Genomic DNA, 18,306 nt, shown 5'->3' on the forward strand with positions numbered 1-18,306 from the left:
CTTGCAATGTCAAGTGGATTCAGTTAAAGCCACAAATAGATAGGAGCACAGGGCAGGGAAGTTTAAATACAAATGAGTGGAAATGGGAAAGCGTTAGGAAGAAGAAATATGAAAGTCAACATCTGTGGAATTAGGGAGAATTCCTACAGTTAAGGTTGGATGAGGTTGCATTTCTTAGAGGGAAGAACATGAGCAATAGTTGGTTTGGAAATGTCCTGGGACTAAGTATTACTTTGACGATAAAGCACGTGGTACGGTCCAGATGGAAATGGTAAACTGGGAGCAAAGATTAGGGTACTGAATGCCAAGCTAATGATGATAAACAGGTTTTTTAACAAATACCTACGGTATTTAAAGACCACTGACATTGGAACTCACAAGCCAAGTGAGGTCCAGAGGTGAATGTGCTTGGAGTTACTTCATTCAGATCAAAAGCTGAAAGCATATAATCCTCAAGGAAAAGTATAGAGATCACGCGGAAAGTCAAGGACAGACTAGAACAAGTATGGCAGGGATGCAGTGCCCCAGAAGCCAAGCCAGGAGAGATACGAAAGAGAATGGCTGGCAGCATTCAATACATTTAAGACGTGAAGTCAGACAGAAAGACCTTTGGGCTTGGCCGCCATGAGGTCACTGCTGTCCTTAATATAGCAGTGACAACAAACGGAAGGAGCCTTGGCAGATTTCACTTAGTTGAAAAATGGAGATATGCATGAAAATAAACCCAGATTCGGGCTTTCAATATTTTTCTCACTCTGGGGTTATTTTTTTATATCTCAGTAGGTTTGTCTTTTATCTGGGGGGGAAAAAAAAAGAATGGATTCCATATCTGGCTTAAAAACACTCTAATTAATAAATCTCAAAGACCAACATTTGACTTTGTACCATGCCAAGTAGAAGATAAAATCCATCTGGAAATAAATAAAAAGTAGCCTTTTGTTTTGTTTTACCTTGGATTTTTCTAAACTGTGAAAGGCGCTATGTTCAATATTTGTCAACTGTTACCTAAAATCAGTCCAGTATTTAAAGTATAACCCATCTCTCAGCTTCAGTAGCCATATATTAGTGACAGAATTGCAACTGGAGTTTTCCTAGATTCCAAGAACACTCCATAAACAACTCAAATTGGATTATAATCCAAATGGGCAGAAGATAAGTGCCATTTAACTACCTTCTATAAAACGTCCAGGACAGTCTTTGCTCACAAATATGTGCCAAGAGAAAAAGTATAAAACAGAATATAAAATATAAAAAAGAATGTTTGAGGAGAGGTTTACCAAAAGTTAGTGAATATATTAGCATAGTTGTGATTAAGGGGGAGTAGAAGAAAATTAAATGTATACAGATTTATCAGAAAAGCAAATCCCTTAATAAGTGGAAAGGAAAAAAAAAAAGAAATACAAAAACTCATCTTATTTGAACCCTTTTCTGGATTTGACCTGTTTTTAAAGTCAACAAAAAAGTACATTCTGATCAACAAAGCCCAGTGTACGAGCCACTTTAAACTTATTTTGAATGCCAAGAGTACACGGTAAGGTTCCAATCTCCTAAAGTAGTAGAAGAAAAAGACATGGTTTGTATATTGAGGGGAAAATCAAGTAAATTTATTTAGAAAAATAAATTCTAAAATAACTTTAATAAAAACTAGGGTGAATTGGGCATTTATAACGTTTCCTATGGTTCTATCCAGTATATATTGGATGTTAAACATAATTCAGTAGGGGTGAAAAAGAAAAATCAACTGTATAAAGAGATAAAAGCCAGAGGAAGAAATGGGGAAAAATCCTAGATAGTTATATAATAATAATGGAAGTTTTCAGCCTTCCTCTGTCTAATATGCTCACTACACCAAGAAAGAGATTGTATGTGGGATGACCAGCATAATAGTTAAAATGGTTCCTTAACCCATGTTAGAAAAATTGCTTTTTAATGTTAAAAATCATTCCATTACTCTCTGATTTAACTGATTATTTCTGACTTACTGAATATGATTATTTTCCAGAAGCAAACTGTTTCATTTTAAAGCAATAACTATTCACAGCCATTTATAAAGCGTTTTCACCTGAAAGAAACATTAATGAAACAAAAACAACCAACTTAAAAACAAGCCTGCCCTCTGGCTAAAATACAGAGGAAAACACAGACACATAAAAGGCACCTTGCAACTCAACATGAAATGGGTTCAAATGCAGACCCAGGACAAAACCAGCCCATTTCCAGGGCCTGACACACCTCCTTGTGCTTTCCAAAGTCACTTCTGGAGCTGACTTGAAAGAGTTTGGAGATGTCTTGGATCCAACATCATTCTGCAGGGACTTCACAGCAATTCTTTAAAACAGAAAAGGAAATGACAGTGGCAACCAGGGTTGTAAATCTTAAATTTCAATGATGGGAGACGGAGTTGCATTAACCCTTTAGATTACACAATATAACTGTTATCAGTGAAAGATTAAAAAAGAGAAAGAAAGGAAGGAAGGAAGGAAGGAAGGAAGGAAGGAAGGAAGGAAGGAAGGAAGGAAGGAAGGAAGGAAGAGAGAGAGAGAGAGACAGAAAGGAAGAAGTTTAAGTAAAATACCTCAGGTGTCTAAAGAAGAGAGAATTTTAAACGATTAAAATTAGCTTAACTATCACCAATAAAGAAATGTTAACTGCATCCATCTTATATAGCAGGATCATGGATAAAAATGGAATGTTAAAGAAATTCTAAAAGAAAAATAAGGCCTTAAATATATATTTTAAAATACTTCATTTTCACTACATTAAGCTGAAATTTATCATTCAAGAGATAGGATTAATAAGAAAAGCATTTAAAATAAATGAGATTCTTTTATTGTTCTTTTGTTAAATTGTTTTTATAAATGCTGAGGAGTTTATATACAATGCCACACACAATTTCTCAACCATGTTTTAATAACTAATTGCACATTTCAGGCTTCATCTCACAGATGCTGTCGACAATTTTCAACCTGCCAAGGGGCTATGGCTGTTATGAACGAAGAAAAGTCCAGTTTCTTGGGAGACGAAAAATCCTTAATTCAAATGGATCACTTAAAAAACAAATTGGTCTCAAAATAGATAAATGTGGGAGGTATTTTAAGCTAAAGGGAGAATAATAATGCAAACTAACTTCTTATCTTTGACTATTTTATAACCAATTCTTCAGTACCAACTGGATTTTATATAAGTGAATCCAAAGAAGCTTCTATCGCTTAAGTGTTTGAAAGAAACATTAAGCCTAGATTTTCTGCAGTAACTTTTTAACCTTCCTTGATAATGTTTAAACTAAACATTTGATTCCCCACTCTTCGTAAGGTATTGCTAGAGAAATAATGTGAACATACCAACTGATATATTTATATGATCATCAATTTCCCACTGCATACTAACAAATGATATTCTAATTCTATTCTCATACCTATCTCCAAAAGAAAAAACAAAGATTAATGTATCTCAAATATTATTAGACAGATTTTCCTAACAAACATCAAAACTGTCTAGTGTTTTATGCATAAATGAGGATGGTGACCAGACACGGGTGCATTTTCAGTCCTTTTATCTAAGTAGTTGTGTGATCATGGGAAATTGACTTACTCTTCAGTTGTCTCCTTTATAAAATAAGATATTCTGCTAGAATGAAGAGTAGCTCATGTCCCTTCTATTGCTTAAGATAAGGTGTGGTTCTATGATCACTTTGAATAATACCCAAATTAAAGAAAGACTAAGAAAGAAAACTAAACTCAACCAGCATATTTTAGACTGACCATTCAAGTCAAGTTCAGCCATGGAGAAAAGTGTTTGACTGGATAGGGTCTATTTGTCAACAACAACAACAAAAACAGTAAGACTCTCAAGTCTAGATCTACATTTCTTCCTGTATGTGGGAAGCAGAACACTATACATTCACGCACATACGATGAAGTATGTGCCCATCAGCAAAGCAGATTGGGCCAGGCTTTAGAGCACAAGCATAAAACTAAGAAAATTCTCTCACAGACTACACAGTTCACTCTCCATCTGACCTTAGATGATTCAATTTTTATTCTTCTGTTTCGTACATGGTTTTATTGCTATAACCTAATGAAATAAAGTGCACATACTGTAGGGCTCAGAAAGTTTTCTCATATTTTTATGTAATCATCTTTTGTCAAAATAAAGTTAACAAATTATTTCTACAATGGTGTTTACACAAATAAACCCCAGGTTCTCCTACATTAGAAAAAGAAGAAGTAACTTGTGGGATTCTCTTCTTAATTCGTTATCTGTACGTAGAGGCTTAGGATAAAATCTAGAAACATTGCCGTGGCTCTTCCATTAGATTCCAAATAGGTAAATTTTAAAAAAAATTATCCTTTTGAAATAACACACTAAATATGCTTTGAAATCATCACATTAGCTTAATTGCACAACACAGTTTGATTACCCTGGACCAAAGTTTTGGCAAAATGTTCGCCTGACATCACCAGAACCAAACACGGACATGGTTGGTTGAAATGTCCACATTTCTACCAGTGGAGACAACAAAACACTGTTAAATACACACCACCAGCAGTGGAAATAATGCGCTCTCTCAGAGTTAATTCCTCTTTCAGTGAATAGCGTGGGTGATGTGTTAGGGATACTTAGTTTGTAGTTTGGTATCTATTTCTTTAGGGCCTGATGCATTTATTCCAAACGAAAATATTTTTAAATAGTCTTTAAGATGAATGTGCACGGCTATTGATTCTAATAGCAGCCTTATTTGTTTTACACATAACTATAATTTAAGGATGCCAATCATTTTAAGTAAAGCAGTTTGCAAAAAATAAAATAAAATACAGATGAAACCAGAGAAAATTTTCTTTATGCTAAAATATTTTTACACTAAAATATGTCAGGTTAAAGTCTCCACTATATATACAGGTTTAATTTTAACCTTGTGCATTGTCAGTATTTTATATTTTCTTATTACTTTTGGAAAATTCCACAGGACTACCTTAAGCTGATTTCAAAGATGGTTAAAATATTTTTCTTTTTCTGTCAATCAAATTTTTAGAGACAAATTGCCCAAGTCACAAATGAGAAACAACTAAATGTCATGTTATTTTACACCATTCATAAATTTTACAATTAACCTCAAAGAATAAAAAGATGATTTTCAAACACCACTCTTTTTTGAAGTGAAAATAAAACTGTGCAAATAACATAAGAAAGCATTTCTCCATAATGAATCCTAAAAATGACCAAAACATCTTATCACAGAAAGGTGTGGAAGAGGAGCTGAAATAGCTTATTTCCCAATTTGATATTTCAAAATGAGTTTCTGAAGAGATAACACAAAAGAAAAAAAATACAAAGTTAATGCAAAATTAATTTTCATCTTATCAGAAATAGCAAGGGTTCTATAATAAAACGCTAAAAAGATGAAGTATTTCTTGTCCTTTCAGAAAAGCTTAAAAAAACAAAACTTAACATTTCAAAATCAATGGACTTCAAGCAATCCAAGAGAATTTGGAAAACGTTTCTCTAAAAACCAATCCAGAACGCAGGATGTCAATTTGGAAATAATGGAAGGATATTTCGTTTTAAAATTCGAAAACTTTTTAAAGACAAAAATTCAAGCTAACATCCCAGTGATTAACTCAGGGACTGCTTAGCCAAGAACAACTTTCGGCACTTAAAACATAAAACTGTCAGTTTCCTCTGCTTAGAGACAAAACATACAAAAAGCAAACATTCACTGCTATATTTTCCTAGACGTGAAAGACAGAACTAACTTTTATAAAAGGTGAATGCTCTGAATATTTCTACCTATTATTATATTTATGCCGTAGCTCCAAAAAACCAGTTGCTAATTCTAAACGTCATCCTTAGTGGATGGCTACTATTCTAGTGTACGTGACTCCCTAAACCTTGATGGAAATACAATGATTTATTGAATGTCGTGGAATCAATGTACAAATACGTTAAGCTGCCTATGCTTGATGTTATTGCATATAAGCTACCATAAACAGGTAGAATTCTTTACTAAAGCCCTCAAAGGGATGATAACATGATAGCTAGCATTCTATTTTTTGCACATCTAAAGTATACTAACTGGGAGAATAATGTAAGTACTCTCTTCCCCGAATCAAGACACATTCATTTCAAGCATTATCTGTGATCAACTGGTCAAATATATATTTATAACTTGGACTACAGAGTTTGGTGGAAGCACTGAATAACTAAAACTATCTTAAATCTTTTTGCCAGAAATATGTCACAGTCGGTGCTTACAATTGTTTCAAAATTATACCACAACTTTTTTTTAATTTCATTCACTGCATTTCCTCATACAAATGGAATGGCAAAGGCATGCTCAACAGCAAACAATAAAACCAAATTATTATTTTACGATATATAAGCTTCTTCCTCTTCTTATACCACCCCCATAAAAATATAAATATTATTAAAAAATGTAGGTAAAAGTCCTACAGCTGTCACATTTTTCCACTAAAAGGAGAAATTCTTATTTCTCCATAAACTGAAATATTAGATCCCAAAAAAGAAAAAAACAAAACAAAACAAAACAAAAGACAGAAAAAAATGGTAATAAAGCATGGCAGAATAATCCAGAGGAAGCATGCTTGGTCTCAGCATAATTTTCCTTAGCATCCTGCAATGAACGACATCACGCTGCCCGTGATCTCTGCTTACTCTGAAAACCATCCAGAGGATTTTCGAAAAGGAAAAATTCTAGTTGTGCTTTCAAATGCCAAATTAACTTACAGGACTTCTACTCCTGAAGGAAAACAGCACAGTAGCATAGTTGAAGCCAGAGAATGCTTTTTGTCACGCAAAGCCGGAACTGATCAGTGTGACTCCAATGGGGTTTATCTAAAATTCTCAAGTACCACAGGCAAAGAGGTCAAAAGTTTTCTATGTCAAAAATATATAAATAAATAAAGCCATATATCTATAGCAACAGCTCCTTACATTTTAATGGACTGAACAATATCGAAGTCCCCCTTTCTTCAGCTATCTCTCTTTTTAAATAGGAACTGAAAATGGGAAAAACAAAAAGAGGAAAACCTGTTTATACTCATATCTAACCTATTTTCCATTTCTAATCATCATTGGTCGTATTTTTTAAAATTTTTATTATTACCTACGATACATGGAATTATTCAGGTAGTGAGGTGAGCACGTATTCATAATTAAAGGTTAACAATGATGCGTTGAACTATTCTGGGAGTATAAAGTACATGACAGGTGTGTACATAAGTGTAACACTAAAGAGTTAAATATCTGACAACGTGAATATGCAAGATCACGTACATATATTTACACAGAAAATGTGTACATTATGATTTTTACTACTGACCTAAAATCTTATGAGTGGCAGCTTTCCTACTTAAAACCTGTCAGAGTACAAAGAAAAAGTGAAAAATAATTAGGGCATTCTTTCAAGGACATAAGTTGGCTTAAGAACAGGACATTTAGAAGCAGAATAAACAGTGATGGGATAAGAGTAAAATAAACTGTTTATTGTAATTGAGATTTAGATGACAATGACTTTCTTATAGTAATTTACCACATCTTATATCCAATGAATGTAATGCAAATTTGTTCCAAATGTAAAGGAGAGATAGCTCTTACTATTTGCTTATAAATTAAGGAAATTAATGTTCTATGTTATTCATGACTAGGGAGAATAATTGCTTACATTGGCCACTTCTACCTAAGTTATTTTCTAACTTAATTTGCGATAATCTTTAAAATTTGCGATAATCTTTAAAAAGAATAACTTCCAATAATAATCTAAAGACAGTATTAAACATAACCATTTGTGTTTTTCAATTTATAATTTAAAGTGATTTATTAACATAAAAATTCAGGATCCAAATACAGGAAACACATGATTTTAAAAGATCTCAAAGGTATATATAGAAATAATTGATAAAGAATCATTAATCACTCAACAATTAGGCTAGTCATTGAGAAAATGTAATAACGTGGGCCTTGATTAAAATCAATATATACATACGACCAATCTTAACTTCCATCAGTTGAATGGTACCTTTGAAAATTAAAGTGAGCTACAGAATCTCTTTCAAAAATATTTAATGGTATCAAAAAGTAAAGCAGAAACAAATGCCAAGTCTCTTTTAGAAGCTTTTATATGTTTGGAACTACTTAATAGTATTGAGAAAAAAACAGGCTGATGTATTTACTTCTACATCTTTCAAGAGCTAAAGATGACGTGTGGATAATGACATCACAGAGAAGTCACATGTAGAAGTTGGTTTTTAATTTATTTTGCCAATCCTGCTCTCATTTCAGAACCAAAATTATAATTAAATTAACCCTCAAATAGGTGCTGGGATGTGTTAAGTGATTAATATGTATATATTTGAAAAGACTAAAGTCATTCCAAAAAAATATGTAATATGTTAAAATTCCATTCAGTCCCTGTAACGCAGAAACATTCTATATGAGTGATGCTATAGATATGTGCACGTACATCTATGCACTAATTTAATATGAAGTCACAATTTCACATGCTGCACTTGTGTATAGCTCCGAGAAAAATAAAGCTAAAACTAGATTAGTAATGCTTGATCCCTATGCACATGAAGTGTATCGGGTAATAGAAATTTAGATTCCACAAACTAACTTCTGCCGTATGTATTTATACTATAGATGTATCTGATCTCAGATGTAATACATGTTTCTATAAGGAGAAATTGAAATAGTGATTCACAAGAATTCACTGAAGCCATATTGTAGAATCTAATCAAGAAGCACATGTTCTATTATAAATGTTTGTTGATATGTATGTTTCATAAATTCTATCCAGAGAAAGCTCTGAGGCAAAATCTTTTCTATCTCTTTTTTCTACAGCTAAAATATATTTAATGTCTAAATAGCAATTGTGGTGTATATATCAGCCTACACGGAGTTCATTCTTGGTTGTTGTAATACTCAATTTAATAATATAGTATTAATGCATTTTTAAGGCTTAGGACACATACATTAGATAATATGAATATGCTTATTATTCTTTATAATACTATACTACTCACTACCATCAGTACAAAGTAATTAACAGATAAAGCAATTATAAATGCAAATAATGAAAGAACCATGCTCCCTTCAAATAAAAGAAAAAAATAAATAAACTATGGACAATTGTATATTTCCTTCTAACACTATCTACTATAGAAGGCTTAAAGAGCTGAGAATGAGTCAGTTGTTTATTCAAGTGTTAAATAAATTGAATATTTAAGTTAATTTCTGACTTACTTAAAAGTATTTGGAACACTTTCCAGAACCTATTTTGACTGTGTCAATTACCTAGATACCAAAGTTTTTGTATTGTGTTGCTTGATGAAGTAGGACATACAGCAACCCTCAAAACCAGTATTACAAGCCTGGCAAACAGCATCACATTTGGGTGACGCACAGAATCCATCACCCTAGGGAAAAACGCTATGGTCATAGTACGGAGTTTACATGTCCCATATTATTTCTACATAACGTTTTGAAATGATAGAATTGTAAAGTATAAAGTGCTGTCCCATAAAGTGCTACTCAGAAACAGCACCGTCACTTAACTGCTCTTCTCAACAGAAATGGGACTTGGAAAAAAAAAATTATCTTCAGAAGCATTTCTTAAAATACACTGAAAGGTGGAAGTTTGATTTAGAGGTTTTTTTTTGTCATTTCTTAAATTTCTTAGTAAATTCAGAATAGGTATTAGTATTCTGATAATGATAGCTTCATTATGTTTAAACACCATACTCATTTTAAACTCCGAGACTTTATAAAGTAGCTCACGTAGCTCCTTAAAAGATTCATGTTTAAAGCGTAAAGTTAATGGTTTAGCATATTAGAGTCCACCACAAACGTGCATCTACGTACTATCAGTCCACATACAATACATACATAAAACACACCTACAACAGCATGCACACAGAGCAAAAATAATTTAAACATAGGATAGCTACCCTGGATACTTCAAGCATTTGCAATCATGTACACTGCTAGATTTCCTCTTATATTATAGGTAGCCAACTACTAACTATCCCAAAATTACACATATCAAAATATGTTACCTTTGTTCAAACAATACTGCAGTTCATTATATAACATAAAGTGTCATCCTTAATCGCTCAGGAACCAAGATAGTGGTGGATTCTCGGAGCAGGAGTGGTGCAGAATAGTTTGAGGCAAAACTGAAACATATTGTTTAAGTAAACCTTAAGGGGAGGGGATCATATGCGCAATTGATGGATTTTTTTTTTTTTGTATCATCTTCCACAAAGCCTCTCCAACCCCTCCCCACCAGTGAAGAGTAAATAAACTGCTGATATTAAAGGATTGCAGCTCTAAACATCTCCCTCTGCTATTTTTTTCTTCTTGCTAAACTTTATTACTGTTCCCTCAGTTTAGAATAAACCAACATTCACTAAATGAAAATGTATTAACAGAGAAACCCGTAACTTGAAAATCATGCTTGAAAACTTTGTAAAAAGTAAAACACATCAAGACTTACTCAAAGACACTCTCGCTATGCTGATGCGAACAACTTATAGCTTAAGTTTCTCAAGTTTTTCCTGACAAATCCTTAAGGAAAGAAGTAATTAGGAAAGAAAGAATGCCTCTGATTTGAAGTCAAGTCTATAGCTGTCACAAGAAAAACTGAGAAATGCATAAGGTAAATCAAAACTGTCAACTTTCTACGCAGAGAACACTTCAACTTCTCTAAATATGCAAAATGCTTTTTATATAATTATAAATGCCTTAAAAGACATTTTAAGGTATCTGTGTGATACCTATTTCTCAGTATGTATTATTTCTAAAATGCACTGTTTAAAAACAAAAACAAACAAAAAAACCCTCTCAGAAGAAAATTGGGATTAAAAGCAAACAAAGTCCCAGAAAAGTCACCAAAAGATTTAAACCATGTTCATATCAGATACTTCTCAATTCTAACCCACCAAATGGACAGAGGGCCCCATTTTTGGGTAGAGTGTCTTTCCCCAAGGAAGGAAAAACTGGCACAAATCTTTTTGCCCTCCTGAAAGATTTCCCTACTTGCCAGCTTCTGAAGTTGCCCTGATGTCAATCAATATTACCAAGATGTCTCTTAACTGGAAAGGGTTCTGTTTGCCTGTGTAAGATCAGGAAGAGAGAAAGTGACTATTCAAAAAAAAAAAAACAAAAAACACAAAAAACAAAAAACAGGACGGAAACTAAAATCACTGTGTAATAAATAGGGTTAAAAAAACATCTAATATTGCGAGAAAAAAAGAACCGCCAGTAGAGACAAACTGACCCTTAAAATTAACGCTTTCCATCTAAAAATACATTTTTGGAAAGTTTCATCTATTTTCCTTCCTCTGCACATAAAAATGATTAATGTTACAATTAAACTTCCACATTTCAGGCTCTTGCTAACAGGTGTAGCATTCTTTATATAAACATATTCACTGACCTGTCGCCATTGATAATCTTAATTAATTCATTTCAATTGAAACAAAAACAAATGTTCTTTTCCAAATAAGAAAGAAATAACGCAACACAAATACCCACCCTCCCCAAAAACCCCAAAACTGTTTAAGTTACGGTAACCTGAAATGCACCAGCCATCACAGAGAGCAATTGGAGAAATCCAGCAGTGTTCAGCAGGAAAGATTTTTAATAACAGATTGAAAAACAAGAATAAAAATAACTACATCAACAGAGCCTTTCTTCCTCAGGCCACAAGCCCGTTCTTACTTGAACTTTTTTTTTTTTTTTTAAATGGCATTTTGGCCACTAAAACCAATCCAGAACATTATTAAAAGTTAAAAGCTACCAATTACTTCTGTCTGTTCTTTTAAAGCAAAGTTTGGCATTACGTCAGTTGGTTTAAAGAAAACAAGAAAGAGAGAGAGAAAGAGTAGGAGAGAAAGTTTCCTGCTTGTATAAACTAAACCACCAGGGAAGGTGTCTAGCCACTTGTAAAGTATTTACTGTAGGTTTTTAAAGAGCTAGAAAATTTTTAAAAATTAAAAGTTTTCTTTCTTATTTTTAATGAGACATACTTAGGAACAGAAAGTGCAGCCTTCATGTCTTCTTTGACATGTTTGGATGTCATTTATATTTCAATTGTAGCTCTGAATCAGAAAATGATTTGCAATGATGCTTCATATTTGATACACATATAATTTCATCTTTTTTTTTTTTTTTCTATTTGGATTTGTGCTTTTGGGGGGGGGAAAGTGCGATGACAAAAAGTAGACATTGCTACTCTAATAGCCCTTATAGCTACAGTGACCAGTCAGGCTTCTTCATCTAACTCTTAACAATTCAAATAATTTTCATCCATAGATCCTTCTGCAAGTTCCGTGCGGAGGTTTCCTTAAGTCTTAAGATCTCTTTCTAACCTAAATCAAGTTAACATTAGTAAAACCATCACAAAACCAAACCAAAGACCAACAAACTCAGTTTCCAAGGAACTGAGAACCACGGGGTGATATGACAACCCTAAAGGTAACCGTAATAGCAACATTAAAGACATTATAAGGGCCCTATATAATTAATCAAATATCCTACACAAATAAACAAATGGTTTAAGACCCACTTATACTCCAGGATAAATTTTTAAAAGTGGTTATTCCCTTTGCAGCACTGTTTGCTACTGAACAGTAGGATAAAATAACACTTGGAATTTAGCATATGTTTAATCCAATAGTTAAAGCTTTTAGGAGATAAATAAGATTGATAATTATAAAAACTCTGCTCAATTTTTTTCAATGTAAATAACTGCAGTGTGTTAGTCTTCTCCATACATGAGAATTACAAGTACCCTTAGAGAATTAGATTAAATTTCTACTTGGCAAAGGCTATAAGAGTTTCTTCATATTTTATCTTAGGGGGAACCCCACAATTCCATAAATCATGACTATTACAGTAACAAAGAATTCACTTCTTTCTTCATGATGATATCAAAATATGAATGTAGTTATCATACAGATAAAGTAAAACCAAGTCTATATACGCTGTCATTAATTTCCCCAAATTCCAATAAATAAAAAAATAAGGAAGAGAATAAGTAAACAAGTCTCAGAATTAGCTATCAATGATATTAGTAGTTATAACCAGCAAAAGGGGGAGAGAAAGAAATCGCTGTTACCTGAAAGCTTGGCCCAAGATGAACAACAGAAAGCAAGTCCATAAAACTTGCCTGTTTTTATCAAATTGATTGTCACTTGTGAGCTGCAATATTTGGGACAGAACTGTCTGAGTTTATAGTTTTCTATGCCTGCCAAAAACAGATGCAAACTACCACACTAGCTGTCCTGCGGAAACTAAATTAAGCAAAGGCAAATACCAAATGGAAAGTTGTCAGTCTGTTGAATGAATGGCTTCATTTTACACACCAGAGAATATCTTAATAAGAATATGTTTTAATGTGCACCAGTCATTTTATTTTAAGTGCATCACTTATTTTAAAAATAATAATTTTCCCTTTAAATCAATGATAAATACCTGGCCATAACTTCCTTAAAGTCTAATTTGTTGCTTCATTATTGTTTGCTATAAAAAGGATATCTAAGTTTTTTTAAAAAAGTAATTTTTACATATTTGTATTATGGAAAACATTTAAAGGCCTGTTATCAATATTTGTGCTAATTTCCAATTCAAAATAAAGTTCTAGCTCAAAAACAATTTGCTACAAGTTCTTTCCAAACTTTCAATAATGTCTATTCACATCAACAAAGAAGGGAAGACAGGAGTTGACTAAAACATAACACCTTTTGGCATTCTTAATAGAAATATGCAGATCATTAAAGGCAAATTGTGATATTTCTCTCTCTCCCCCCCAAACACACATCAAATAATAACAATAATATAACAGAAACATCACTGAAATAGTAGGATGTTAAAAGCTGCCTTTTCACAGCTGCATTCATTTCCCTGTTTTGAAGGTTTTCCTGGTGAATGAAGATTTCCTTATGTGTATCAGAGAGACCTACACTATGGAAATCAGAGTAAACTCAGAAGTAATATGTGACTTAAAAAGAAAAGTAAAAATAATACTGAAAATATGGTAGGCGCATGTGGAACTCACTTATGATTAGCATACTAGTATAGATTCTATCCGGTTTTAAGCAAAAATTTTATAAAATCATTTAAAATGTTAATCGTCAAAATGCTGAGCTGGAAAATCAACTCAGACTTCACAGCTAATAGGACACTTCTCCTTACTTTTAATGTTACCTCTAATAGACAAAGGACAACATCTAAATAGCAGCAGAGACTCTTAACAGAGTCTAGAATTCAAAGGAGTGAGAAACTTTTTTGTAAGGAACTTGTTATATTCCACCATTTATTTGAAGAGTGTCAGACTTAGTTATTATGTGTGGGAAAGTTTTCTACACACATATATGCTAACATACAACAGATATATCGGGAAGCCGCACACATCAGCTCACCAATGGGAAATAATAGTTTGCCAACAGAGTATTAATGAAGCTTCGGAATGCCTCACATTTAGAGAAATCAAGTCATAATGCTGGCATTAAACTCTACTTCTCCTTGAGGAGGTTTATTTTCACATTATTAATATCCAGAAATAATCATCAGGCTTTAGCATATTAGTGGCCCTGTATATTTAACTGAAGCTAGAGATGTTTCATCCCAGGGTAAAACTCTAAAAGAAAGTTTAAAAAATCTGAGGAGAGACCAGCTCCAAGAGGGATATGTTTGACTAAAGATTAACCACGTCATTAATAAACTTTCACTTAAAGGTAAAAAAAAAAAAAATCCTCAAAATGTTGCTGTCATTTCCAGACTGTCCTGTCAGCATCACAACTTACAGGAAATGCTTCATCTTCCCATACAAACCCTGTATTTATTCACAACCCTGGCATACTTGAGTAAAGGAAAAAAAGGCCACACCATTTTAGAACTAGTTGGTTGTTTTACATTAACCGGTGGACTAACTGAGAAAGTGTTCAAAGCAAATGAGCAGCATGTAAGAAACTTTACAACAGTGAGTTCAGAAACTTGCATTCTCATTTTGTCCACGTCAAGAACTGGCTGCGCGCATTACTTCCCTTTGCTGCCCCTTGCATTTTTAACTCTGGCAGCCTTTTCTAAATGATCAACTTTTCCTAAAACCAGCAGGAAAGAAACATGATGCCAGCAAGATCCATAGGTTTTAACTTAAGAGCTGGAGGGCTTTGAAGACTGGCTGGAAGTTTCCTATTTTATTTTTACTTTGAGCAATCAAATGTTTAGCCAACGACCAGGCCTAGAGTTATCACTTCTTCGTAATTTTGTCTCAAGCCCTGTCTGTGTTTTTTCTTTGTATTTAGTACCCCTCTCAGACCCTTTGCTGTTCACCTGGTGCGTTTACAAAGTTTAATGAATCTACAAAAGTTCAATGAATCGGCCTAACTTCTCTGAGATTTAACTTCTCCGCTAAGCTTCTCACTTCACTTACCTCACTTAAAAGTCTAGCCGTGATTTTCCAAAATAGGATAAGGATGAATATTCTATCATAATTTTGGTTCATCATTAAGATCCATCGCTCTTACTCAAAAACTTTCATAGTTATCAATTCTGAGGCCTAAAAAGATATGAGGAAGTAAAGCAAGACCTAAAATTTAATAACTCCACGATTCCCTCTGAAACCCACCAGTCCTTCTGGCCCTCTAACTTAAATGGTTTTAGAGTCTTAGGGCCATAAAACACTTACTGACTTCCCAGGGGGAAATGGGGAAACACCACCATCTCACACAGGTACTAAGAAAAAAGCTTTCCCAGCCACAAAAACAGCTTTGCACTTCAAACAACTCCCACCTCTGCCTCACCCTCAAATTATGCATGGGGTCCTGTAATCCTGGAGTTATTTGAGGGGACAGCGGTGTTTGCCTTGGCCTTTCAAAGATGCGTTTCTCTAGAACCCAAACAGGAACTAGACAGAAGGCAAAGCGCCGGTCCGCCTGGATGTCCCACCGCTGTCAGGCATTTAATCACCGGCCAGTGTCTGCTGACCCGCGCATGGCGCATCATCCGCACCGCAGAGGAAGTCTGCCCCTTCCTCAGCTCCTACGGAAGCGCCGGGGCTGCAAGGCCCTGCCACATGGCACGGACAGGGCACAGACCCCTCGGCCAAGCTGCCCTGAGCCGCGCACAGGCGGGTGCACCAGGGGATGCGACAACCCTCCTTCTCCAGCCCAGCTGGGCCTTTAAGGGAAAAAAGTTTGAAGCCAGGCTTTGCAAACTCTTCAAAGGCAACGCCAGTCCGGTGCTGTTTTTCCCACCTTGGGGACCACACGAAGGCCCCTCTCTGAGACCCTCCCGACCCTCCCAAGTTCGCCCAACTTACTACTCTGCATGCTGGTGCCTAGTCTGCTCCCCGCTTGTCAGGAGCCCCAGAAAACTTGCAGCAGCGGCGGCGGCGGCCCCTCGGGTCCAACCACCACCAGCTCCTCCGCTGCGCCCGGTAGGAGAATTAAAATCAGCCAGAAAGAGACAGCGAGGGGGAGTGGGGCTGCGAGGGGGAGGGGGGCACCGGCCTGAAACTTCTTTTTTTGGCAAATGGGGATTTGTTTTTCCTCCTCCCCGGCGGCTGAACTTGACCCTCCTGACTCCAGGGGCTACTGCAGTTTGAAGTCGCTTGTTTCTAAGGCTCAGATGCCTTAGACCCACCAAAAGGAAGAGAGGAAGGGGGGAAAAGAGAGCAGAAGAGAAGAAAGAAAGAAATCACACGCGCAAAAAAAGAAGAAAGAAAACGCATGTGAAACCCGAGAAGCCTGCGCTTGGCTTTCTGCACACTCTCCCTCTGCTTTTTTTTTTTTTTTTTCCCCCAAAGAAAGTCACTTTTAATTCCCAGGGCTCCTCGCTCGCGATCGCCCACATTTTGCGCACACACGCGCGGGCGCAGCACTCGCGGCGCGGCGCCCCGGGCCCGGCCGAGGGGCGCCCGCGCCCCCTTCGGCCCCTGGCCCCGCGGCCCGCCCGGGCCTCCCCTCCTTACCTGTTGATTAATCGTCAAGAACACCCTCGGCAGCCCGAAAGATGGTGGCGCGGCGGCCAGAGCCATGAACCGTCTTCTGTTGTTTGCAGAGTTGATCTTGGATTATTGGGGGGCGGGGGGGGGAGAAAAAGGTCTTTCCTGCCTCCCCCCCTTTTCCTTCCCTCCCCCCCTTTATAAAAAAAAAGAGCAAGAGAAAGAGAAAGGAAATAGAGCAAGGATGTGCCCGGTGCCGGGTGGGAGAGGGGAGGGGGTGTTGTTTTTTGTTTAAAAAAAAAAAATAGGAAGGCGAGAGAGCGATCGAGAGGACGCGGGGACTGGAGAAACGAGCAGCACCAAAAAAAGAGGACGCTTGAGATTGCAGTGAGATCGGGTCTTTATCAGAAATGTTATCGCTTGTCAGGACCTCAGTCTCCGCGCATTACGTCAGTTTCAAGACACCAACACTATTAATATCAAAGGAGCCTTCGCGGAGGAAAGCGCCACCCCAGACCGAGCTCCCTTAAAGAGACAGCGCGCGTCCCCGCGCCGCCGCCGCCGCCGCCGCCGCCGCCCCGCCCGGCTCCCAGCACCCGCCGCCGCCGCCCGCCGGGACCGGCCCCAGCCGCGGCCACCCGGCTGCGCGAGAACTTCGCCCGAGTCCGAGCGCTGCAAATGAGAGCTGCGAGGTGCAGGGACCCGGCTACCTTCCCGCCCCGCCTCTCCCCCCTCCTCCTCCCCCACCCCCATGTGTGAACGTGCGGGCTGGAAACGGAGGAAAAATCCTAAAGCTTTAGGAATAATGTGATAAAGATAAAGACCTACCTTTGGAGGGGTGGGGGGCAGATGGGCGCCAGTGCGTGGCCGCCAAATCGATGGTCCCAAAACACTCGGAGATGCTCTCATGAACAATCAAAAGAACTCTAAAAGTGCTTTTACCTTTTCGGATGTTACTTTCCCTTCTCCCTCCCAATTAAACGACGCAAGATGTGTGTGTGTGTGTGTGTGTGTGTGTGTGTGTGTGTGTGTGTGTGTGTGTGTGTGTCCCCTCCCCCGCCTTTTTTCTAGGACACAGAAGACTTAAGACACCTAGTCAGTGGTCTGTGTTTCCCATGCATCTGAGGGCAAGAGGGCTTGAGGAGAACTTGAACTCTATCCTGAGTTGGAGAAGTGCGGACTGAGGTTGCTATGGTTTTCTGGGCTAGGGAGAAGCTAGCAAGCTCCGTGGGTGCTTAAAGGGGATACTACAAAATAGATAAAATGGGAACATTATTCAAATGCTGCAATATCAGTACCTGCGGCTCCTTGGGGCTATAGTAACCGATAAGGAACTCTGA

The 18,306-nt window shown here is 36.6% G+C and overlaps 1 protein-coding gene across 8 annotated transcripts in view; it reads right to left on the reverse strand.

The window, feature by feature from the left end:
- TRPS1 (transcriptional repressor GATA binding 1) overlaps positions 1–17,467 on the reverse strand; it is a 239,276-nt gene extending 221,809 nt beyond the window's left edge. For 3 of the 8 annotated variants that reach the window (XM_033126396.1, XM_033126392.1, XM_033126397.1), the window contains exon 1: positions 16,994–17,467. The gene's annotated coding sequence lies outside the window, so the exon portion shown is untranslated. Of the gene's footprint in view, positions 1–2,232; positions 2,329–10,073; positions 10,097–15,454; positions 15,581–16,342; positions 16,468–16,993 lie in introns of those variants that run through there. The other 5 variants (XM_033126399.1, XM_033126393.1, XM_033126400.1 and 2 more) reach the window with 4 other exon arrangements.
- Between the last annotated feature and the right edge of the window lie 839 nt (positions 17,468–18,306).

This window comes from Rhinolophus ferrumequinum, chromosome 14 (assembly GCF_004115265.2).
Source record: "Rhinolophus ferrumequinum isolate MPI-CBG mRhiFer1 chromosome 14, mRhiFer1_v1.p, whole genome shotgun sequence".
NCBI classification, from domain to species: domain Eukaryota; kingdom Metazoa; phylum Chordata; class Mammalia; order Chiroptera; family Rhinolophidae; genus Rhinolophus; species Rhinolophus ferrumequinum.